The sequence below is a fragment of the Dama dama genome, chromosome 33 (assembly GCF_033118175.1).
Source record: "Dama dama isolate Ldn47 chromosome 33, ASM3311817v1, whole genome shotgun sequence".
In the NCBI taxonomy this organism is placed as follows: domain Eukaryota; kingdom Metazoa; phylum Chordata; class Mammalia; order Artiodactyla; family Cervidae; genus Dama; species Dama dama.
In genome coordinates this window covers 25,072,187-25,099,292 of record NC_083713.1, presented here as the reverse complement: position 1 = coordinate 25,099,292, position 27,106 = coordinate 25,072,187, and the positions used below count along the sequence as shown (strand labels likewise).

Sequence of the window (27,106 nt, the reverse complement as noted above, 5' to 3'; positions counted from 1 at the left end):
ACAAATCAGAAAGGATATATTTAATTTCACTGTTAAAAATACACAGAACAGAGATGAACTAAAACACTAAATTAATAGCTGTTAAAGTGTTTAAATAGAACTGCAAACTTATGCAACAATACTATTCTGGTATAGGTTACATTTCAGGAAGACAGAAGTGAGAATTTTCTTAAGATTTCACTTTAAATGTGCCCTACAAAAGGAACCAATTTTTTTTTTTTAATAATGGCCTGAGGTATCTCTGATTCTGTCATTCAAATTAGACTTTAATAGTTATTTAATCTAGAACCCAATATTCTATACATACTGGTCCTTCTTCTAAAATAAAACTGATCTAGCTTTTGGTTCTTTAAAAGCAATTAAATTTTAGTTTATATTCAAGTGAATGATCCACTCTACTTCCCATTCTCATTTTCCTCTAACATTAAAGAGATATTTCTTCCAAGTAAAGTTTCCTTATGATGTATGTCTAAAAAGTTGGAAGGTAAAATTTCTATACCAAAGTTACATATACACTTTTTTGAGTTAAATACACTTCTTGTATTATTTCCTCTTCACTAATATTCATTATTTGTTACTGCAAAATAAACACAGAAAGCCACTTTATAATTTCTGTAAGGTTCATACAGCAATAAACACAGTACTGTTTAACATTAAGCTCTTTTATATTTCACTTGCATTCAAGGCATTTCAGTAAGGGATTAGACCATTTTATTCCACAGGGGCTTAAGATTTTACAAATAAGCAGTTTCACAATGGGTATGGCACTTAAAGTCTGTCTAAGCAATGGTGGCAGGTGTTTGTCACTCAACTGTCTTCTGAAATCTGCTAAGTATGGGAGCAGAGGGCAGAAGGGAAGATGGCTGAACTGGCCTCACAGGGGTGGGATGGTTAATTCACAGAGTGGAAATCTAAGGTCAGACTTCTTGACCCTTTACAATGAAGCTCTTTCCAGCCATTCAAGGAGGGGTTTCCTGGCTACTTCTATGCTATTGGGCAAAAAAGTCTAAGTAAATTTGTTCTCAACTTAGGGACTTTAAGAGACTGTGCACATGATTCCCAATTTCCACTACAAAGACAAGATGAAATGCTGTCTTTTTTATAAAGACAGTTTTTATAAAAAAGACAGTTTTTATAAAAAAAACTTTTATAAAAGTTTATCTTTAGGTGGTTTTCTAAAAAAAATGATTACAATAATATATATGACCTTACTCATATACAGAAAAGTTACATTTCTATACAGTGATACATGATATCAAGTCAGTCCAATATCCCCCTCACACTATGAAAACCAAAAAACTCACTGTTTAACAAGATCTAACATATACCCACATAAGATCTGAGTTATTGTTTATGCCCCAGTACAAAAGACCTTTGCAGTCTTGAAAGAGGGTTTGGACAGGGTTTGCAAGTCCTGGTTCCTTTTTGTTTAACAAAAAACTTCAGGCTTTGGCATCAGACAAATTAAGTTTATATCCTGGATCTGCCACTTAGTGAGGAGATTTTGGGAAAATCATTTTTCAGATTCTGCACCAAGATACAGGAATAATGTTATGCTAAACAATAGTAACATTACTTGACTGTGAGGATTACATGAGAATACTTAAGATAAAGCTACATACAGTTAACCCTTGAATAACACAGGTCTGAACTGCACTGATGACTTGGGTTTTTTCAACAGTAAATCCTATGGCACTGCACTGTCTGAGGCTGGTTGAACCTGCAGATCTGACAGTGGATATCACAGAAAGAGAGGACCAACTATAAGTGACATGTGGATTTTCACTGTGCAGAGGGTAGGTATCCGTAATCACCACACTGTTCAAGGGTCAAATTAGGTAGTAGGTTCAACTGCAGTCCCCTATCTCCTGCATTAGCTTAGACTTCTGCAAAGAATAACAGAATGATTATCAAACAATAAAGTAACACAAAGGATATTCAATAATATGCACTGAAGTAAAACTGGTTGTGGAGGAATATCTCTGCACTGGTTGACTTTACAGCCAATGAAAAGCAAACAGGAGTTCTTTGTGATTTTTTTTCACTCAGGATGCCCCAGGTTTATACTACGTAGTTAACTGAGTGGAACTACAGAGTGCAAAGAGGGGAGAAGAGAAGCTGGAAGAGTCCTCCCACAAGGCCTTGGGAGTTAGGTTTCTGATTTCAAAGAAAAGAGGTCAGTACATATACTTGTATTGAAAGCAGGATGTTTTAAATGGACCCAGCGATAACTCCGGTGGCCCAGACAGTAAAGAATCTGCCTGCAATGCAGGAGACCTGGGTTCGATCCCTGGGTTGGGAAGATCCCCTGGAGAAGGGAATGGCAACCCACTCCAGTATTCTTGCCTGGAGAATCTCATGGACAGAGGGACCTGGCAGGCCCCAATCCATGGGGTCACAAAGAGTCAGACATGCCAGAGACTAACACACATACACACTGAACTCTTGAAAGCAGAGTATTAATTTGTAAAACCTGTTAATGCTAAACCATTTTCCCTTAATGTTTATAGGAAAATATTCTTTTCATCTTTTCTTCTATTCACCCTCTGCTTCTGCCCTTGTTTTTAAATAGCTGTTCATTTTTTTTAAAATATGTTCAAAACTGTATAGGTCCAACTCTCACCTAGACAGAGTTCAACAAGATGAAAATTTGTTTTCTCCAAAGTGGTACTGCAGCTAACAGAAAAGAAAGACCAGAATAATCTGTTTTGAACTGCTACTGCTATACATAATTATGACTTTCTAGAAAGAATGCCTTTTTATCCAGTGACTTTAGGTTTTGGTTTTCATGTTTTAAAAAACTGTTTTAATGCTGTGCCTATTTACATTCAGATGAATTTCAAAATATATAATTCTAAGAACTAACTTTAAAACGTGAACAGAACCCTTAATACCATCCTTTCTATTTTTTAGCAAGTAAATTGCACTCATAAAAAAAAAACTCAGTCTAGAGGTACAAAATGATGAAAATAGATACAAAGAATGACCTTTGGGGTCTTACTTTACTTTTTTCTGAAACCAAGAATTTGTTGTGATTTGAGCCCAAAGTATTGGGAAGTATCTCTTCAAAGGAAAGCTCTAAGCTAGCAGATGTTTCCTGTTAACAAACAGAAGACAAAACATATACAACACATTTGTCTAAGTTAACAATAAAATGTTAGAACTATTTCCAGAAACCAACATACAAAAACAATTTTATTTACCATAAATATGTATTTGTGTATTTTTATCAAAGAAGCTAGTGGTAAAATACAAATATCTCATAAATTCTTCTAATCATAAACATACTCTTGGAAGAAGGTTAAAAGAGAGACAAGCATATGAGGAGACATTCACTTGAATACAAAAAACTGAATTTAAATTAACTAGGAAAGGCTGAGGGAGAGAGAACATAGCTATACAAAATTTAAAAATATTTTCTCTATCTAAAACTTTTGTGAAGATACTACTTTTTCCTATCTTGCTGTATAATTCTGGATGGCAAAATGGGACAAAATATTAAGATATGTGAACTCAACAATGATATACCCTTGGCAAAATAAATCATCTTGAGGAAAGAAGCAGACCAGTGTATCTAACTAAACCTTCAAAGGTGGCACCAGGCAGCTCTGGCAGGTGGAACTGATAAGGAAGAATTATTGCAGAAGATCTGTTTAAGAAACAGTTAGACATCCCCTCACATTCCCCAATCTTGTCCCCTTCCCCACGCTGGTGGAAGACTTGAGCTCTGTTCTCTGGATAGTAAATCAAGGAGGTTTTGAACTGAGGAACACCTGACAGAGTGGAAGGCAGAGATATCATCCTGTAAACTAAGTGAGCTCTCTAAATACTGAAGATTGGGACTTCATCTCTCTTTACCACCAGGTTCTCAGAAGGCTAGTATCTTTCGTTAAAAAAAGAATGGAAGATTCTTCTCTGGGAAATCTTATCAGCTCAGCTGAAAAGACATAAAATAGAGACATCATTCTATATTTGGAAGCTTCTCTCAAGCTCTCAGAACTACTAGTCAACTTTTTAGTTTTTATTTGCCTCAAGATATTTTCTAATACCCTATGTGATTTCTCCTTTGACCCAAGAGTGTGCTGTTTAACTTCTACACATCTGTTAATTTCCCATTTTTCCTACTGCTTGACTTCTAATTTCATTTCATTGTGACTGGAAAAGATTTTTGGTATGATTCAGTTTTCTTATATTCCTTAAGACCTGTTTGGTGACCAACATGTGATAGATGAATGTTCTCTGTGTGCTTGAGAAGAATGTGTATTCTGTGTTCTGTACATGTCTGTTAGGTCCAACTGATGAATAGTGTTGTTCAAGTCCTCCCTTTTCTTTCCTGTCTAGTTCTATTTATTTAGTGCCAAATAAATTATGAGCAGTCAGCTGATTATCACCTGATACCTGAGGAAAATCTCTTTGATGAAGGATAAAGACAAACAAATGGAATCAAAACAAGCTGAAACAAACCAAAAGATGACAGTATTTTTAAAATTATCAGTATGCTAGAAGAAACAAAAGTAGGATAGTTCATATTTCTATTCTTGAATAGGATTCAGCAAGAAGTATTAGGATGCTACAGAAAAGAACAATACATAATACATAGAAAAATAAGCAGAAAAAGGAAATGTAACATAAATGAAAAATTGAAAGAAGAAATAAAAGATAAAGTTGAGAAGATATTTAAGAAGAACAAAATGACAAGCAGATGAAAAACAGAGAAAAAATAAGATAGAGAATCAATCCAGAAAGTCCAACATCTAGGTAACAGGAGCTCTGTAAAGAGAACAGAGAAAATAGAAGGGGAAGAAATCTAAAAGGTAATTCAGGAAAATTTATCACAACTGAACAATATAAGTTTACATAATGGAAAAAAATAGGCCCACATCAAAAGAGTAAACATGAAAAGATGCTCAAAGAGTGGTCCAGTAAATACAAATTAAATCTTCAGAATGGTGAGCTTTTGTAATTCAGACAATATCAGCCACTGGCAAGGATATAGAGCAACTAATAAAACCAATACCTGGCATACTTTTTAACAAAATGGTTTAAAATGATCTAGTAAACTTGAATATATGTACACTTATGACACAACAATTTTTTCCTATGTAATACTCCATACAATGTGAATGATTATGTGCTCTAGGAAAGAAATACACAAACAAACAGCAGGAGCAATGCTCAAAATGCCTAAACTTTGAAACTAAATAAATTCCCAATACAACAAAAAAAATCCTGCAGTATACATACTGTGGTGGCTAACTTTCTATGTTAACTGGAAGGGTGTTTTCAAATGAGATTCACACTTACATCAGTGAGCTCTGAGTAAAGCAGATTACTCTCCATAATTGTGCGGGTCTTACTCAGGCAGCTGAAGACCTAAATAGAACAAAATGACTGGCCTTCTTGAAGCAATTTCCTTCTGAGGGAATTCTCCAGAAGACTGTCATTGGACTTTGCATCATCTGCTCTCCTGGGTCTCAGGCCTGCGAGCCCACTCTGCAGACTTAGACTTGCCAGCCTCCACAATCATGTGAGCTGGTTACTTGAGGTAAGTCTCTTTCCATATACATACACATCCTATTGGTTCAGTCAGTCAGGAGAACCATGACTAATACAATAAAATACTATACAGCAAGGAAAACATACATGCAACAATCTGGATGAGTTTTGAAAATATGCTGGGAAAAAATAACATGTCACGAAACAGCACATACAGTGTGATTCCATTATATAAAGTCCAAAAGCAGGCAAAATGCAACTGCATTATATCAGAATGTATACATGGATGGTAATACTATAAACAAAAGCATGAAAAAGATAATTATAAAGTGAGTCTAGTGGTTAACGGCAGAGAGGAAGGTAGAGATAATTATAAGAAAGTGAAACATAAGAACCCTCTGGACTACTATTAAAATATAATACTTGATTGGGAGTTATTATATAAGTTTACATATATTTAAATGTAATCTATTTTAATATTGTACATGTAAGTTTTATATATTTTTATATGATTTACTTTACAGTAAATCTGTACAAAGAAGGAATTCTCTGGTGGTCCAGAGGTTAGGACTCTGCACTTCCACTACAGGGGACATAAATTCAATACTTGGTCAGGAAACTAAGATCCCTCATGCCACAATGATATGGCAAAAATATTTTTTTTTGTTGTTTAAAGAATAAAAGCAAAGAACACAGCATCCAAATTAAACTCAAAGACCTTACCTTGAAAGAGAAAGCAACAAGAAACAGATTCGTTATAAGTGCTTTACATGGAATCTAAGAATATAAATTTAGTAAGAGAATTCAATGCTGAGCTTTTAAAATAGTGACATGAAAAAGATGATACAGCTGAGAGAAACTGATTATCAAAATACTATTACTATAAAACTAATAAATAACTAGAAATGGTAGGGAATAGAATCAACAAGACTAAAAACAAAATGGTGGCATGGAGGTAAGACCTGAAAAAACATACTGAAAGTAGAAGAAAAATTAAACGGCAAATCAATTATGAGGTAGATAACAAACAAAGAAGGCTTCCCAGGTGGCTCAGACAGTAAAGAATCTTCCTTCATTGCAGGAGACACAGGTTCAATCCCTGGGTCAGGCAGATCCACTGGAGAGGAAATGGAAACCCACTCCGATATTCCTGCCTGGGAAATCCCATGGACAGAGGAGCCTGGTGGGCTACAATCCATGAGGCCATGAAAGAGTTGGACAGGACTAAGCCACTAAACAACAACAACAATAAATAAAGAAGATTAAGAAAATATAACATTAAAAAACACCCCTGAGGTTCAAATGGCAACAAACAGAACAGAAAACTTACGCAGAAATATAATTTGGGAAATATTCCAGGAGGAAAAGAACTAAATCTCAAGAAGAAAGAGTACACTGTCTGACGGATAAGTTTATTAAAGTACTATCAACATTAAAAGATGTCCTAGTTTAAGATACTAAATTTGAAAAACAAAGAATGTTCAGATCACCAGGCAGGAAACAGTCCATATAGGGGCGGGGGGTGGGGGGCAGGGGGGAGGAGGAGGAAGACTGTTTCCAGATTTCTCTACAGTAACAACAAATGTCAAAAAACAGAGATGTGATAACCATACAATGAGGATACTCTATCCAGACAAGCCATTCTTTAAAGACACCAGGAAGACATTCCTGATAATAAAGGTATGCCTTCATTTCAAAAACAGTGCTTAGAATGGGGCCTTCCTTGGTGGCTTGGCAGTAAAGAATTCACCTGCTAATGCAGGAGACACGAGTTTGATCCATAATCTGAGAAGGTCCCACACGCTGCACAGCAACGAACTCTGCGTGCCACAACTACTAAGTCTGTGCTCAAGAGCCCCTGAGCCGCGATTACCGAAGCCCACACGCCTTAGAGCTTGACTCTGCAACAAGAGCGGTCGCTGTGCAATGAGAAGCCAGAGCACAACTAGATAGCAGCCCTTTCTCTCTGTAACTAGAAAAAAAGCCCACATGGTAATGAAGATCCAGCACAGCCAAAAATAAATACATAAAACTTAAAAATATATGTATGCATTTTAAAAAAGAAGTCAGTGAATGACGATGTTAACTTGGGTATTTTAAAATATTGATACCTTTCAGACTTCCCTAGTGGTCCAGTAGCTAAGACTGTGAACTCCTATGGAGGGGGCCCAGGTTAGATCCCTGGTCAGGGAACTAGATCGCATACGCTTCAAGTAAGACCTGGCACAGCCAAATAAATAAGTATTTAAAATAAAAGGTTGATATCTTTAAGAAATGTCTAGGATTTTACTTACATTAATAAATGCCCATCCCTCACAAAGGAACTGCATGTATTAGAATTTCACTTCCATGAAATCCATGAACCTTTCTTATTTATGAACTGCTGGATGAATTCCTTTATGTCTTTAGGATACCAGTTAACAGAACCGTTAGAATGAAAACAAATCCAAGCAAAGACTTGATAAGGAGGGTTGGTCTTGAAGACCTGTCCCACCATACTAACTGGTCTTCTTCAAGAGGCCCTCAAAGTTCCTTAAATGCAGGGAGACGCTTATCCCCTGGTAAAATCTCTTTACCATACAATTTTAGTGATAGTATCTTGCATCTTTAATTTGTAAAATCTCTCTTCTTTATTCATCTCTTCCTCCTGTACCTACTCATTCTTACCAACCCCCAAATTCCTCATTCTACCATAATCTCTTATTAATTAATGATCATTATACAGCATGTCAGGGGTAAGTCAATGGATGTCAGAGTCAAAAACATGCACCAGGAACACTTACTGCTTTCCTCTGTAACAGAGGCAAACGTTGTGTTTTATACTGACTAGTGACTGAGTAAGACCGGGGAAGATAATTTACTTAAGTATATGTCAGTATCATTACTCCAGAAAGACGGTATATGTGTAAGTTTGCACTATCACAGAAACATGTCTCAATTTCAATCAACTGTTCAATTTGATAGCTAACTAAACTATAATGAAAGATCTGAAAATGAGAATATGTTAAAAATAAATTCATATAATCCAATCAAAAATATATGGAAGAAAAAAAGATGACAATTTTCTGGAACTATAATATCAGCTTGGCAAAGCTATTAGTTAATAACGTGCTTTTACTGAGCCTTGCCTATACCTACTGGTTCATCTGCCAATCACAAATAAAAACGTTATGTTGAAGGAATAAAGTATAAGAACTCTGGCTTCTCCTACTTAACAAAAAACCTTAAGCCTGAAAGATGAAACTCTGGAGACAGAAAAGACCTTTGTGATTGTCCTGTTGTTGTTCAGTTGCTCAGTTGTGTCTGACTCCTTGCGACCCCATGGACTGTAGCACCAAGCTTCCCTGTCCTTCACTATCTCCTGGAGTTTGCTCAAACTCATGTCCATTGAGTCAATGGTGCCATCCAAGCATGTCATCCTCTGTTGCCCCCTTCTCCTCCTGCCCTCAATCTTTCCCAGCATCAGGGTCTTTTCCAATGAGTCAGCTCTTCGCATCAGGTGGCTAAAGTATTGGAGCTTCAGCTTCAGCATCAGTCGTTCCAGTGAATATTCAGGGTTGATTTCCTTTAGGATTGACTCGTTTGATCTCCTTGCTGTCTAAGGGACTCTGAAGAATCTTCTCCAGGACCACATTTCAAAAGCATCAATTCTTTGGTGCTCAGCTTTCTTGATAGTCCAACTCTCATATCCACACATGACTACTGGAAGGCCTGCAGGTCCCACCCTAGACCTTCAGATACAGAATCTTGTTAACAAGATGCTGAGGTGATTTCTTATGTGGATTAAAGTTAAGAGAAACATCAGTCTACTCCAATTCCCTCATAATATAGAAGAAACAGCTAAGAGATCCAAGCCCCTAAAAACTGTAAAATAGGCAGGCTAATATACACAAACCAAAAATTCCAAAGAAAACAATTTTTTAAAAAACCCAATCCATTGTTTATAGAGACTGCTTTACAGCCTCTCCCTGGAATCCCAACCTGATTTCATGTACACCGTTCTCCCCAAGCATCTCTAAGCATGATCAAATCAACAGGTTCCCCCAGCAAACTTACCAACTTTCTCATCTCTTCCACTCCTTTAGAATGTCATTCCTATCTAACACCCCTTAACAGAACCACCACCTACTGAGTCAACCCTGTCAAAAACTTTCATAATTACCTGAGAGTCCTAGAACTCCCTCTACATTTAAACTTTATTTATTGATCTTTTTGACTATATGTAGACTCCACCCATTCTTCCTACAGCTACCAAGGTTTATCCCAAGACAGATCCTATCACATCACTTTCTGTCTTAAAAATTGTTAATGGTTCATTACAGTTGAACAGACTCAGTAAAGACTTCATTAATACTTTCCCTTAAGTTGGCCGGCTATATGTAAAAAAAAAAAAAAAAGTATATTAAAAAAGGCATGTAATAGAATTGCCAGAATATAAGCAGATTACCAGAGTTCTGTCTGGTGTAACACATCTGTTCTCAGTGTGATGATGTGGATAACAAGAACTCCTTTCCATATCAACACTGGAAGTAAATAAATTTCTAAATGTAGTAAATTAATTATAGTATCTTCTGCTACACTCAGTTTTCATTTTACTGTTAAATCAGAGAAAGTAATATGTCTAGTCAATAAGTAAATGCATATGCTTACTTACAGAAAAGCATCATACACACATCATAATCTTATCAAGACCAGGGAAGATATGGAAACATCAGTCTATTTGTATAACAAAAACAGATTTAGCTTATTCAAGAGTTGGTGATCAGTCCCACTAAAAGTTTATTAAAATATTGTTTCCAAGAGCTTATAACTTCAGGATAAAGTCACACTACTATAAAGGTTTACAAAAGCATGGAGTTATATATATGCGTTAATGCTTGATAAGTGCGGGGGGCAGTACAAACACAAACTCACATGTTCATATATGTTTTCCAGCTTCCTACTATTTAATTCCTTTAAACAACAAAAGGTTTTTATTTAGTCATTTCTGTATAAACTACACAATACTGAGTATTACAAACAGTCTATGATTTAATATTTTTCTTGAAGGTTCAGGTTTATTACAATGAATGTACTACTAAAATTTTGGTGTCTAAATACAGAAATATCACAGAGGCTATTGTAGTATATTGAGTTGCCTTACCCTGATCTACATGGCCCCTAATTATTGAACTTATAGTTCTTAAAACTAACTTTATATTTTAAAAATCTTCTGGGACTTCCCTGAGGATCCAGAGGCTAAGACTGAGTGCTCCCAATGCAGGAGACCCAGATTTGATCCCTGATCAGGGAACTAAAATCCATTTGCCATAACTAAGAATTGGTGCAATCAAATAAAATAATTAAATAAATAAATATTAAAAAATAAAAATTCTTCTTTGCAGGTTGTCACCTGTGCTCATCTCTTAATTCACTACTTAATCTGCAATAAGCTTGGAAAAAAGACACAAGGGTTTATAAATATTTTATATAAAGCTAGAGTAAAGTGAGGATTCCTGAGCATTCTTTTGCTATAAACACACAGGCTCTGTGGCAACTATTTAGCCACTCAAAGGCACTTCCCAGCCTCTTGGCCATACTTTGGAGACCTAGGGTTACCAACCGTCTGACCATCAGATAAGTAGGATGCTACTGTAGATGAGCAGAGACTGGCCTAAATTTGCTTATAGCTTTAAGTTTATTACCTAGAGGTCATTAACAATCTGCAAATTACTACATTAAATGCATCATAAAATGCCTCGCTTTAAAAATCAATTTATTAATGTATAATTTATGTACAATAAACTGTATCCATTTAATGTGGATAATTAAAAGTTTCGACAGATGCTATTACCATAGTCAAGATTCAGTAACATTTTTAATACCCCCCAAAGTATCTTCTTTTTTTTTGTAGCCTATAACTCTACCTCTTGTCCTATTCAACCACTTATTTGCTTTTGGTCACTATAAATTTCTATTACTTTACATAAATGGAATCACACAGCACAAACCCCTTTGTGTCTGAATGTCTCAGTTTCTGCCATGAAGATTCACTTTAAACTGATGGATATTGTTCTCATCAGATTTTAAATACAACTAGACCAGGATTTTAGTTATGGAAAAGCAATAAAGCAAATTTGTAACTGCTACTTTCTTTCTGAAGTTGTTCTTAAATACTCTCATATCTCTAATGATATTAGGCATCAGATATAATCAACCTGTTAGCTAGGAAAAAAAAAAGGAATCATCAATATAGTTATGGTTGCCACTTGTTGACTTTTAGTGGCCAGTAAGAGCTTAAAATGTAATACATAATGTAACTGTAGTGTTCATTTTAATAACACAATTTAATACTTGAGTGTTACGTGCTACACACTATGTATGTATGCGTGCTCGGTTGCCCAGCTGTGTCCAACTCTTTGTGATGCCGTGGACTGTAGCACACCAGGCTCCTCTGTTCATGGGATTTCCCAGTAACCCCACACTGGAGTGACTTGCCGTTTCCTACTCCAGGGGATCTTCCTGACTCAGGGATCAAACCTGCATCTCCTGCATGTCCTGCACTGGCGGGCGGATTCTTTACCACTGAGCCACCTGGGAAGCCCTACACACTATGCATTACCCCAAATAATCCTTCCAATACACATGAGGTGTTACTATTATAACTCATTTTATGATTTAAAAAACTGGGCTTTAAGGAGATAAATAATTTGCCCAAAGTCATACTGAAAACGCTGGAACCAGAGTTTGAATCCAGGACTGTCTGACTACAAAACCATGTTCTGAACCACTGACCACATATACTGATTTAAAATCACAGGTCCAAAACGACCATCAAAAGCCCAATAATTAGGTCAAATGTATTTCTAAGAGCAATACAGCTAAGGAAACATGAGTATCTGTCAGCTTAAGAGACTCTTAAGACAAAAGCAATACATAGAATGAAAAATGGATTTCTTCAATTCCTTATTTGTATAAATAACTATATCACAGGGAAGGATTCTAAGTCTGAAAATTATCCAATGCAATTTTATTAAATTAAATAAAAATTTTAAGAAACCCCTGGAGAAGGAAATGGCAACCCACTCCAGTATTCTTGCCTGGAAAAGTCCATGGACAGAGGAGTCTGGCGGGCTGAAGTCCATGGGATTACATGACTGAGCATGTGTGCACGAGGGTGGAGGGAGATGGGTTGGTAGCAATAAAGTGGTAGAACTAAAAAAACAAAAAACAATTTGAAGAAACCAATATGAATAAGCTTTACTGCCCTGGAGAACCTCAGTTCACTTGTAAAGATAAACAGACATGTAAATAGATTATTACTGTGGATAGTACCTTGTTCCTAGGTATACTCAAGGAATACATGAAGATCTTTTCAGAAAATAAACTAAAAACCATGTGATCAACAATATCAGGTATCAGTGAATCATCAGAGACTGAAATATAACCCTGCACATTAGGTACCATTCATAAAAATAAAAACACCTCAGCCATAAATAGATTTCTGAGTGAGCCTAAAAACCTGGCAGCAAACATCTACTAGAATCTTTAAAGAAAATTTTGAAAGATCTAGCAGGAAGAGTCAATCTGTGGCTTGGAGAATGACCACAACTGACAGCGGAAGCAGAGCCAAAACCCAACACAATTGGCAGATGGGGAGCAGGAGGAGGGAGGAAGACTCACTGAGAACAATGACAAGAGCCACAGGGCAACTATTTTAATCTGGGGATAACATGAGACATTCAGAGGAGGTCCCTTCCACGCTCAGGGAAAACAGGACAATGTAAAAAGTGTGGGTAGGTAGGATGACAAGCTAGAAGAAGCATTTAATACGTTTAATGAGATAAGCATCCTGTGTGTAAAAGACACCCAAGAACAAGATGGAGGGACAGGAAGTTCTAGCTCTCATTCCCTCAGAGAGACACAGAATTAACAAAAATTTATGGACCAAAATTCTTCTATGAATTTTAAAAATTAAATTCTTAAAATTTTAAGAATTTTATAAATTCTTTTATGAGCACTCTAAAAACTGTTTAAGAAACTACAGTGGCCCCAAGTGAGTGCAAAGCCAAGAAGAGCTGCACTGTAAGCAGAGATAAGAGATGTTGTATTTTATCCATGATTGCCCCTTCCCCAAGTCAGCATAGTTCAGCCTGGCTTGTGGCTTGCCTAGGTCACACCTAGAGGTGGAGGAGGAGGCATAAGAAGACGACAAGAGTGGATCTGTGTCTAACATTCTGGCTTTTCAGAGGGTTGCCCAAGGGATGGGCTACACTCTCACCTGATTGAGTGCTGACACAACTGGTATGGTCTGGATGCCTGGGGCAGGGTGGTGGTGCTGAAAGCAAGGGAGAGTGAGGGTAGCCTGCTACAGCATCAGAGGGCCTGTGGTGTCCCAGACAGACAAGAGAAGGCACCCAACTTGTTGCTTCGCCCTCAGCAGGGAGACAGAAGAGTGGGCAAGTGTCCTGTGCTCCAGTTTTTCAGACATCCACTCACAGGGACTGGTATTTGTTTTGCCTAATTTGGGCGTGTACAGGGAGCTGGCATACTTTGGATGCCCAGGGCTACTGAAAACAAAGAGAGCAGGATAACTTGCTCCTGTAATACCAGAGAATCTGCTGTATCAAGACACCAGACAGCACAAGAAATTACAAAGTCCTAAAAAAGAAACTGACAAGTCTTTAATAGGGAAACTACACACACAAGCCTAAAGAGGTCACATCTACCCTCAAAAGGTGTCAGAGGCCCTCATAACCTTTGCCTGGTTAGACTGGTGAAGGGCTCCCTCTGAATGAAGTCAGTCTGAAGTCTGAGAGAAATGGCTGTTTTACACATGCATAAAACTCAGACAGAAAATCATAAATTACGTGAAGAATTAGGGAAACATGGCCCAATCAGCAAAAATAAACGTCCCAAATAAACAAACCCCAAATAAATAAAATTTCTTTTTAAAAAAATAGCCACACTACCCAAAGCAATCTACAGATTCAATGAGACCCCTAGCAAATTACTCATGACATTTTTCATAGAACTAGAATAAATAATCTCAAAATTTACATGGAACCATAAGAGACCCAGAATTATCAAAGACCCAGAATCATCCTGAGAAAAAAGAACAAACCTAGAGGAATGACCCTCCCAGACTTCATATAATGTTATAAAGCTACAGTAATCAAAACAACATGGCATTGGCACAAAAACATACCTATGGATCAATGGAACAGAAAAGAGAGCTTAGAAATAAACCCACACACCTACAGTCAATTAACCTTTGACAAAGGAGGCAAGAACAATGGAAAAAAGACAGTCTCTTTAGCAAGTGGTGGTGAGAAAGCTGGACAGCCACATGTACATCAATGCAGTTAGAACACACCCTCACGCCATACACCAAAGTAAACTCAAAATGGTTTAAAAAAGACTTAAATTTAAGACACAAGACCATAAAACTCCTAGAAGAGAACATAGGTAAAAGAAATAAAAGCAAAAATAAACAAATGGGACCTAATCGAACTTAGAAGCTTTTGCACAGCAACAGAAGCTGTAAACAAAACAAAAGGACAATTTACAGACTGGGAGAAAATATCTGCAAATGATGCAACCAACAGGGATTAATTTCTAAAATGTATAAATAGCTCATATAAATCAATAACAATAAAAACAAACCGTCCAATCAAAACAATGAGAAGGGCTTCCTGGTAAAGCAGTGGTTAAGAACCCACCTTGCAATGATAGGGACACTGGTCCGATCCTTGATACGGGAGGATCCCACACGCTATGGAACAATTAAGCCTGTGTGCCACAACTACTGAGCTCGAGCTCTAGAGCCCACAGGCCCACAAGCCACAACTACCGAGCCCACAAGCTGCAACTACTGAAGCTTGTGCACCGAGAGCCTGTGCTCCACAACAAAGAAGCCACAGCAATGAGAAGCCTGCACACTGCAACGAAGAGTAGCCCTTGCTTGTGGCAACTAGAGAAAGCCAGCAAGCAGCAACGAAGACCCATCACAGCCAAAAAACATAAATAAATCTTTAAAAAAATGGGCAGAAGACTTAAACAGGCCTAAAAGAAGACATACATATGATCCACAGGCACATGAAAGGATGCTCAGCACTGCTAATTATTCAGTTCAGTTCAGTTCAGTCGCTCAGTCATGTCCGACTCTTTGCGACCCCATGAATCGCAGCACGCCAGGCCTCCCTGTCCATCACCAACTCCCAGAGTTTACTCAAACCCATGTCCATCAAGTCAGTGATGCCATCCAACCATCTCATCCTCTGTCATCCCCTTCGCCTCCTGCCCTCAATCCATCCCAGCATCAAAGTTTTTCCCAATGAGTCAACTCTTCGCATGAGGTAGCCAAAGTACTGAAGTTTCAGCTTCAGCATCAGTCCTTCAATGAACACCCAGGACTGATCTCCTTTAGGATGGACTAGTTGGATATCCTTGCAGTCCAAGGGACTCTCAAGAGTCTTCTCCAACACCACAGTTCAAAAGCATCAATTCTTCAGTGCTCAGCTTTCTTCACAGTCCAACTCTCACATCCATCCATACATGACCACTGGAAAAACCATAGCCTTGACCAGATGGAGCTTTCTTGACAAAGTAATGTCTCTGCTTTTTAATATGCTATCTAGGTTGGTCATAACTTTCCTTCCAAGGAGTAAGGGTCTTTTTATTTCATGGCTGCAATCACCATCTGCAGTGATTTTGGAGCCCCCCCAAAATAAAGTCTGACACTGTTTCCACTGTCTCCCTATCTATTTCCCATGAAGTGATAGGACCAGACGCCATGATCTTAGTTTTCTGAATGTTGAGCTTTAAGCCAACTTTTTCACTCTCCTCTTTCACTTTCATCAAGAGGCTTTTTAGTTCTTCTTCACTTCCTGCCATAAGGGTGGTGTCATCTGCATATCTGAGGTTATTGATGTGTCTCCCGGCAATCTTGATTCCAGCTTATGCTTCTTCCAGCCCAGCATTTCTCATGATGTACTCTGCATGTAAGTTAAATAAGCAGGGTGACAATATACAGCCTTGATGCACTACTTTTCCTATTTGGAATCAGTCTGTTGTTCCATGTCCAGTTCTAACTATTGCTTCCTGACCTGCATATAGGATTCTCAAGAGGCAGGTCAGGTGGTCTGGTGTTCCCATCTCTTTCAGAATTTTCCACAGTTTATTGTGATCCGCACAGTCAAAGGCTTTGGCATAGTCAATAAAGCAGAAATGCCGGTTTTTCTGGAACTCTCTTGCTTTTTCAGTGATCCAGCGGATGGTGGCAATTTGATCTCTGGTTCCTCTGCCTTTTCTAAATCCAGCTTGAACATCTGGAAGTTAACTATTAGAGAGATGAAAATCAAAGCTACAATGAGGTATCACTTCATACAGGTCAGAATGGCCATTATTTAAAAGTCTACAAATAAAAAATGCTGGAAAGGGTGTGGAGCAAAGGGAACACTCCTACTACAATGTTGGTGGGAATGTAAGTTGGTGCAGTCACTATGGAGAACAGTATGGAGGTTCCTTTAAAAAACGGAAAATAGAGTTGCCGTATGATTCAGGATTCCCACTACTGGGCACATATATGGAGAAAATTATAATTTGAAAAGATACATGCACCCCAATATTCACAGTGGCACTGTTTATAATAGCCAAGACATGGGAACAATCTAAATGTCTATCAACAGAGGAATGGATAAAGAAGATGTGGTATATATACAGACACTGGAATGTTAGCCATAAAAAGAATGAAATGATGCCATTTGCAGCAACATGGATGGACCTAGAGATTATCATACTATGTGAAGTTACAAAGATAAAGACAAATACCATATGATATCAGTTGTATGTGGAATCTAAAATATGACACAAATGCACTTATTTATGAAACAAAAACAGACTCACAGATACAGAAAACAAATTACAGTTACCAAAGGGAGGGATAAATTAAATTTAGGAGTTTGGAATTAGCAGATACAAACTATTACATATAAAATAGATAAATGACATGGTCCTACTATGAAGCTTGGGGAACTAGGTTCAATATCCTGTAATAAATCATAATGAAATAAATCATATAAAAAAGTATGTGTATGTGTAAAATTGAATCACTTTGCTGTATATGAAAAACACAACATTGTAAATTAGCTATACTTCAATTAAAAATTTTTTTATAAACCAGGAAAAAAGTTATAAAGGGTCAATTCATTAGGAACATATTACAGTTATATATGTACTTAACATTAGGGCACCCACACATACGAAACGCATTCATAGAACTGAAGGCAGAAACAGTTACATTGTCATGGTAGATTTCAATATCCCACTTTCAATAATGGATAGAATCAGACAGATCAATAAGAAAAGGGAGGACTTGAATAACACTATACCTCAGTTGGACCTAAAAGACATACAAAACATTTACCCAACAGCACCAGAATACGTATCCTTCTCAAGCACACAGAGAACATTCATGTATCACATGTTGGTCACAAAGCAAGTCTTAACAAATTTAAGAAAACTAAATCATACCAAATGTCTTTTCCAATCACAACAACATAAAACTAAAGTCAAGAGCCCTAGGAAACCTGGAAAACTCACAAATATGTGTAAATTACACAACACTCTTGAATGACCAAGGGGGTCAAAGAAGAGATCACAAGGGAAATTAGAAAATATCTTGAGACAAATGAAAACATAACATACTGAGAAGGAATTTTTTTTTTTTTTATTAGTTGGAGGCTAATTACTTCACAACATTTCAGTGGGTTTTGTCATACATTGATATGAATCAGCCATAGATTTACACGTATTCCCCATCCCGGTCCCCCCTCCCACCTCCCTCTCCACCCGATTCCTCTGGGTCTTCCCAGTGCACATCCCACCTGGGCTGGTGATCTGTTTCACCATAGATAGTATACATGCTGTTCTTCTGAAACATCCCACCCTCACCTTCTCCCACAGAGTTCAAAAGTCTGTTCTGTATTTCTGTGTCTCTTTTTTCTGTTTTGCATATAGGGTTATCGTTACCATCTTTCTAAATTCCATATATATGTGTTAGTATGCTGTAATGTTCTTTATCTTTCTGGCTTACTTCACTCTGTATAATGGGCTCCAGTTTCATCCTGAGAAGGAATTTTATAGCAATAAACCTCTACATTAAAAAAGGAGTTTCAAATCAACAACCTAACTTCACACCTCAAGAAACTAAAAAAGAATAACAAACTAAAATCAAAGTTAACAGAAGAAAGGAAACAAAAATTAGAAAAGAAATAAAATAGAAAATAGAAAAACAGTAAAATAAAGAAAGGTCAACAAAACTAAAACAAAACAGAATGGAGAGACCAAAAATAAACATTCATGTAGATGATCAAGAGATTTTTAAATTTTTTAATTTGTTTTACTGAAGTACAGTTTACTTACAATGTTGTTTTCATTTACAGTATACAGCAAAGTGGTTCAGTTTTTATACATACACTCATATATATATACACATATAAAATATATATTTTCTTTTTTGGAATTATTTAACCATATAGGTTATTACAAATATTGAGTATGGCCAAAAGGATAGTCTCTTCAACAAATGATGCTGGCAAAACTGGTATCCAAAAGAAAGAGAATGAAGATACCATAAACAAAAATTAACTTAAAATCCACTACAGACCTACATGTAAGACCTGAAACTATAATACTCCAAGAAGAAGACAGGGGGAAAGTTGCAAGACAATGGAATGAGTAATGATTTCTTATATATAATGTCAAAAGCACAAGTAACAAAAACAAACAAATGGGACTCCATCAAACTGAAAAAATCTTGCACAGCAAAGGAAGCAATCAACAGAGTGAAAAGGTAACCTACAGAATGGGAGAAAATATTTACAAACCAATATCAGATAAGGAGATATAAGAAGAACTCATACAAATAAAAAAATTTTTTTAATGGACAAAGGACTTGAATATAACAGCTCTCCAAAAAGGTAAACAAATGGTCAACAAGCTTACGAAAAGATGCTCAACATTACTAGTCATCAGAGAGATACAAATCACAACCTCAGTGAGGTACTGCCTCATCACCAACAGTATGGCCACTATCAAAAAGACAAAAAACAACGATTGGAGAAGATGTGAAGAAACTGGAACCCTTATGCACTGTTAGTGGGATTATAAATGGTATAACCTTTACAGTAAACAGTATGAAGTTTCCTCAAAAAATTATAAACAGAACTACCATGTGACCCAGCAATCCCACTTTAGGATATATATACACATATATAAAACTAAAAACGGACCTTGAAGAGATATTTGCAGATCCATATACACTGCAGCATTATTCAAAACAGGTAAGATGCGTAAGCAACCTAAATGCTCACTGAAGGATGAATAGATACAGAAATGTGAGCCAATTACAAAAAGATAAATACCACATAATTCTATTTACATGAGATATTACAGTAACCAAACTCATAGAAACAGAAAGGAGAATGGTGGTTGTCAGGGGTTGGGGAAAAAAGAAGTGAGAATTGTTGTTCAGTGGCAGCAGTTTCAGCCATGCAAGATGACAAAGTTCTAGAGATGCACTCTACAACAATGTGAACAGAGTAAGCAACAGTATAACCTATACTTAAAAATTATTGAGAGTAAAAAGATATATGTGTATGTATACATGTTGTTCAGAAAAATGAGGATATCGATTAGGAGTGCCAAAGGGATACTCCACTGAGACAAACTAATAACTGCTCTTCCCCAGCAAATCCAAATACATCTCTTCACACAAAACAAGTCATCCTTAACCTATAAACTGTCCATGATGCTCTTTGAAAAGTTATCCTTATCCATGGCAGAGGAGGTTTCTGAAATCTGAAAGAATTTATTAAATTTATTTTTTATTATATATATGCAAAGTTTCCATTTTCCCTCAGCTCAACCAATAGGAATTACTTATCTTTATTGACAGAGGAGAACTGAAGGATTATTAATATTTTCAGTCAGTAGAAGACAGACATAAATGTGACTGAAATCTAGACACCGAAGCATCTCTAGTGTAAAAAGTGAAACGCTTACTAATTACTTAAGGACAGCACCTATACTGAACTCTTAAAGCCAGATCTATGAATATTTACATGGTATTTATGAAGTCCTTGACTATTTCCAGCTTCAATGTTTTACTCACATAAGCTGAAAAAGGATATCACAATGGTTTAGCCTAAAATTAAAAAAAAAAAACCACTTCCTTTATATATCAGACCTATATATATTTATTATAGCTGCAAAAGAGTATAAAAAGTCAGTTTATATTCCTGAGAGAACAGGACACTGCTATGTAATTCATTAACTTCTCTATGTATTGGGTATAACAAAGGTTAAGTCTGTTAAAACAGAAAACCACAAACTAGCCCAAATAACCACAATGGTGTAGTCGCTCACTCAGAGCCAGACATCCTGGAGTGTGAAGTCAAGTAGGTCTTAGGAACCATTCCTGCGACCAAAACTAGTGGAGATGATGGAATTCCAGCTGAGCTATTTCAAATCCTAAGAGATGATGTTGTTAAAGTACTACACTCAATATGCCAGCAAATTTGGAAAACTCAGCACTGGTCACAGGACTGGAAAAGGTAGTATTCATTCTGATCCCAAGAAAAGCAATGTGAAGGAATGTTCAAATTACTGCACAATTGCGCTCACTATACATGCTAGCAAAGTATTGTTCAAAATTCTTCAAACTAGGCTTCAACAGTCTCTGAACCAAGAACTTCCAGATGAACAAGCTGGATTTAAAAATGGCAGAGGAACCAGAGATCAAATTGCTAACATCCGCTGGATCATAGAAAAAGCAACAGAATTTAAAAAAATAAAAAATCTGCTTCACTGACTATGAGAAAGCTTGCAACTGTGTGGATCACAACAAACTGTGGAAACTTCTTAAAGAGACAGGAGTACCAGACCACATTACCTGTCTCCTGAGAAACCTGTATGCAGGACAAGAAACATCAGTTAAAAACCAGATGTGGAGCAACAAACCAGTTTCAAATTGGGAAAGGAGCAGTCAAGGCTATATATTGTCACCCTGCTTATTTAACTTACATGCAGAGAACATCATGCAAAATGCTGGGCTCACAAACTGGAATCAAGACTCACAAACTAGAATCAAGATTGCCAGGAAAAATATCAACAACCTCAGATATGCAGATGATACCATTCTAATGGCAGAAAGGGAAGAGGAACTAAATACCCTCTTGATGATGGTGAAAGAGGAGTGAAAAGGCTGGCTCAAAATTCAACATTCAAAAAACTTTCAATATTCATTGAAAGTACTGATGCTGAAGCTCCAATACTCTGGCCATCTGATGAAAAGAGCCGACTCACTGGAAAAGACCCTGATGCTGGGAAAGATTGAGGGCCAGAAGCAGAATGGGGCAACAGAGGATGAGACAGTTGGATGGCATCACTGACTCAATGGACATGAGTTTGCGCAAACTCTGGGAGATGGTGAAGGACAGGGAAGCCTGGAGTGCCGGAGTCCATGGGGTCCCAAAGAGTCAGACATGACTGAACAAAAAGGTTAAGTTTGTAACAGAGAAAACCACAAACCTCTTTCATTACATCTTAATCTGTGATCTCTTCCCTCTTTCCAATCTTCAGTACACACTTGATTTCCTTCTGTTTTTAAGATATAATGTCACCTACCTGTCACCTTTTCTTAATCTTCAGTTCTTTAAACACTAAGAACAATTAAGTCAGTTTTCTGGAAAGTATTTGGTGATATATGGCAGGACAGTTTAATTAAGTAGGTGCATGAATATAATACATATCTGTTTCCAACATCAATGTACTTCATTCTGCTTATCAATAAATCTTCAAAATTCATATTTTGGGGACAAATGCCAGACTTAACTAGTTAAATTTTAATGTATATCACCAACCATATATATAATATGCACCTATCATATAATGGCATAAATTATATTTTCATCTACATTATAAATGTCATATCAACATTCATATCATATATGCTTTAGTGAAACAGCTTATAAATATGAAAAAACAGGGAAGGAGGAGAGAAGCAAAGAAAGAGAAGAGTTGCTTTCCCCATTTTCTATTGATATATTCTGGCAAATTCTAAAACTGCTGTATTCTCAATCTGTTCTGGCAAAATGTGACTAGAAAAAAAGTTGGCTAATTATTTGGAACCTCATGCTTTTTCTAATTCAAAATGGATATTCCACTTTGTGAAATCCACTGAAATTTAGAGAATGGAAAGATGATTTTTCCCCAAATAAGTAAAATCTGAATCACTCTGTATACTTACTACCTTTGTATTACTTTATAATCTAAGGGAAAGTACATTCATTCTTTTATATTTTGACATGGAAGAAGTCTATCCTTGCAGCATCAATGACAAAAGACCAATATTTGCCTTAGGATCATGACAAAACCATCTTCAAAGAAATCTGTGTCGGGGGGAGGGGTGAGTGCATATGTGTATGTGCCCACACGTGCATGTATGAGCTATAAATACAAATATACATAAATGTATTTTTTAGACACTTCTAAGATAGATTGTATCTATTGTTAAGATAATTTTAAAAAATTAAAACACTCCAAAGTTCAGCTGTATAGAATAAAAAGTATCCTTTCTCTTCCTAGTTCATGACAGTTTCATCAACCTATCTAGTGGTGATCTGAGCTATTGATACAAATATATGTACTTTTATTTTGAAAGAAAAGAAACACATGATTAAAACAACACAAAAATAATTACCATGAAATTGGAAAGATTGCTAAACAAGGTAGCTCTGACAACCCTAGAGAGACAAGGCGCCGCTGAACTGATTAGTCTGTTCTCTTCCAGGCCTATCAACAAAAAGGTATGTGCTAAAAAAGGAAAAGGCAATAACCAGCTTTTAGTATTTCCCACAATGCATGACCTGCCTCTACATAAGACAAAGTCTGACAGCAACCCATCATTTACTTTTGTGTCAGAGTTCCTCCACAAAAAACCCCCAGATTCTCTGGTGCGAATATGGCTCCCTAAACTGAAGACCACATTTCTCAGCTTGCTCTGCTTTGCTGTTAGGAACAGCCAATGGGAACTAAGTGAAGTGACAGGGCTCTTCACCCTTTCTGTCTCCTAGCTGAAAAGTGGACATAGTCTGGCACTCCAGCAGCTGAGATAAACTTGTAAGCCACACACAGGAAAATGGTTAAGACGGGACCAGTCTGGATCTGCCACTTTGCAGAGGGCTATTGGCCTTGAAATACTTCCAGATTTCTCAAATGTGGGAGAAAAATAAACATGCATTTTGTATTAGAAACTGATGCTTACTCAGTAACTCTTGGTCAAACCTAATGCCAATTCATGCTCAAAATTCTCCAAACCAGGCTTCAGCAATACGTGAACTGTGAACTTCCAGATGTTCAAGCTGGTTTTAGAAAAGGCAGAGGAACCAGAGATCAAATTGCCAACATTCGCTGGAACATTGAAAAAACAAGAGAGTTCCAGAAAAACAGCTATTTGGGCTTTATTGACTATGCCAAAGCCTTTGATTATGTGAATCACAGTAAATTGTGGAAAATCCTGAAAGAGATGGGAAAACCAGCCTCTTGAGAAACCTAAATGCAGGTCAGGAAGCAACAGTAAGAACTGGACATGGAACAATAGACTGATTCCAAATAGGAAAAGGAGTATGTCAAGGCTGTATATTGTCACCCTGCTTATTTAACTTATAGGCAGAGTACATCATGAGAAATGCTGGGCTGGAAGAAGTACAAGCTGAAATCAAGATTGCCAGGAGAAACATCAATAACCTCAGATAGGCAGATGACACCACCCTTATGGCAGAAAGTGAAGATGAACTAAAAAGCCTCTTGATGAAAGTAAAAGAGGAGAGTGAAAAAGTTGGCTTAAAGCTCAACATTCAGAAGACCAAGATCACGGCATCTGGTCCCATCACTTCATGGCAAATAGATGGAGAAACAGTGGAAATAGTGGCTGACTTTATTTTTTTGGGTTCCAAAATCGCTGCAGATGGTGACTGCAGCCATGAAATTAAAAGACACTTACTTCTTGGAAGCAAAGTTATGACCAACCTAAACAGCATGTTAAAAAGCAGAGACATTACTTTGTCAACAAAGACGTCTAGTCAAGGCTATGGTTTTTCCAGTAGTCATGCATGGATGTGAGAGTTGGACTAGAAAGAAAGCTGAGCACAGAAGACTTGATGCTTTTGAACTGTGGTGTTGGAGAAGACTCTTGAGAGTCCCTTGGACTGCAAGGAGATCCAACCAGTCCATCCTAAAGGAGATCAGTCCTGGGTATTCACTGGAAGGACTGATGTTGAAGCTGAAACTCCAATATTTTGGCCACCTGATGTGAAGAGCTGACTTATGTGAAAAGACCCTGATGTTGAGAAAGATTGAGGGCAGGAGGCGAAGGGGATGACAGAGGATGAGATGGTTGGATGGCATCACTGCCTCAATGGACATTAGTTTGGGTAAACTCTGGAGTTGGTGATGGAGAGGGAGGCCTGGCGTGCTGCGGTTCATGGGGTTGCAAAGAGTCGGACATGACTGAGCGACTGAACTGAACTGAATTCCAATTCTTATTCCTTACCACAAAAGATAGTCCACTTCTGTTTCTTTTACTTGGGGATTTTCCTTTACGAGGTCAAGTCTTTTGCAGTATAAAATTTTTTTAAAGTAATAGTATGAATGACTTTCTGTCACCATTTGCCACCAGCTATCCTAAGAATTCTATGACAGTAACAAAATTAGAGCTAAAACACATGCAAACAGAAAGGCTCTAAATTATTTTCCATTATCTAGATATTACCACCCTCAAAGATGTTTGCATTTGTCTGTTATAACAATACAGTGAAAATCAAGAGCAGAATTTAAGTTTCATGGCAATTGGATTTGCTTGGAAAGTTCCTTTGGAAAAATCCAGAGCTTTAAACTTCTTCTTTTACCAGTGGGACAGGCTCCATTGCCTCCAACGCTCCGACACTGCATTGCGACTTTCTTCATTTCCTTTCAAATGTACTTTTAAGATAGTAGAATCTTTTTTAATAAAAAAGAGCAGAAAAAGTTTTAGAAATTAAAAAGGTAAGGGCCCTCAGGAGAGGACACACAGAGCAAATACAAATCAGAAAGAGTCATCATGTATGTTAGTTGCTCAGTTATGTTTGACTCTTTGCAACCTCACAGACTGTAGCCTGCCAGGCTCCTCTGTCCATGGAATTCTCCAGGCAAGAATACTGGCATGGGTGGCCATTCCCTTCTCCAAGGGATCTTCCCGACCCAGGAACTGAACCCAGGTCTCCTACACTGCAGGCAGATTCTTCACCGTCTGAGCCACCAGGGAAGCCCCATCATGGTATAGATGTCTAAAAATCACTGATAAGAATAACAGGAATTATATTTGAACAACAGAAGCAAAACAAAGCTGTAAAACCATTCTGCAAATATCTTCTTTTCCTTGAGGCTATGACCCAGTATATACATCTACTCTAGAATGCATAAGGAAGTCAAAGATTTGCCCACTGCAGTAGTAGGAACACAGACAGTGCCTACATCAGGGGTGGGCACACCATAACTCACCAGCCAAATCCAGGCCACTATCTGGTTTTGTAAGGCCAACGAGCTAAAGATGGATTCTGTATTTTTCAATGGTTATATTTTAAATAGCTGTGTAAGTATCTACATAACATAATATTCTCAATTGGCCTGCAAAATCTCTAATATTTGCTACTGAATCTTTAACAGAAAAAGTTTTCCAACACCTGATCTACATGACTAACCATGTCTTTTAAACTAAAGTTTAAAGAAAGGAAAAATAAACATAACTTCAATTTGGAGAAGTTTGGCAAAGTCCACAGTATAGTTGACAGCATTATGATGTTAACAATAACCCTTAACAGTTGGGAAAGAAATGATTACTTAGAATTTGAATGTGAACCACTGGTTCTCAATTAGCAAATAAATCTACTTGGAAATATATTTGATGATATGAGGTACTAATGAGCACTATTTGTAGTCAAAAAGTTAGGGAAATACTTACAGAAAGTTGAACAAATTATTATCTTTTATGTGTGTTCTTCTTGGTTTACTGTAAGATTCTCAGAGTTTAAAAAAAATCTCCAGAATAAGATGCAGTATGCACCAAATACAAAATTCATTTTACCTTACTTCTATGACACCAAATATCTGGAAGAAAGTACCCAAAATAATACTTTCTTTGGTATAATTGGGGAAATACTTACCTCATATGACATCAAAATAAGTTAGTGGGGACTAAAAGGTTCAGTTCAGTCGCTCAGTCGTGTCCGACTCTTTGCGACCCCAGGAATCGCAGCATGCCAATCCTCCCTGTCCACTTAAAAGGTTAAGTGTGTAAAATACATCATAAAGTAGAAGAGAACCAATTTAACTAATCAAATCTCTTGTGGAGGCGGTGCTTTCCAGGCTAACGAAGAATGGAAGAAAAAGATTCACTGAAAATGTAACCACATAAAATTAAAATATTTTATGTCAAAACCAACAAAAGAGAACATATGCCCAGTAAATATGATACATGGTTGCATATATAACATGCAAGAAATTTACAGGGCAATGAACATGAAAGGAAAGT

General features: G+C 37.1%; 1 protein-coding gene across 2 annotated transcripts in view; it reads right to left on the bottom strand.

Annotated features, from left to right (window-relative positions):
• Window positions 1-27,106, bottom strand: part of CHN1 (chimerin 1) — a 199,608-nt gene that overhangs the window by 82,384 nt on the left and 90,118 nt on the right. The window lies entirely within an intron of this gene.